The sequence below is a fragment of the Eurypyga helias genome, unplaced genomic scaffold (assembly GCF_000690775.1).
Source record: "Eurypyga helias isolate BGI_N326 unplaced genomic scaffold, ASM69077v1 scaffold29724, whole genome shotgun sequence".
NCBI classification, from domain to species: Eukaryota; Metazoa; Chordata; class Aves; order Eurypygiformes; family Eurypygidae; genus Eurypyga; species Eurypyga helias.
In genome coordinates this window covers 1-219 of record NW_010247337.1, presented here as the reverse complement: position 1 = coordinate 219, position 219 = coordinate 1, and positions in this window count along the sequence as shown.

Sequence of the window (219 nt, the reverse complement as noted above, 5' to 3'; positions counted from 1 at the left end):
GCCGTGTGTCTCCCCGGTTTTGTGATCCATGTCCCTGGGACTGAGTTGCGTGACCCCAGCCTTGTGCCCTGTGTCCTTGTCCTTCCGTTCCGCACCCCCAACCCCGTGCCGTGTCCCCAGCCTGTCCCCAGGACACAGGACAGCCCGTGCCGTGTCCCCAGCCTGTCCCCCGTGTCCCCAGGACACAGGACAGTGTCCCATGTCCTCAGCCCTGCATCA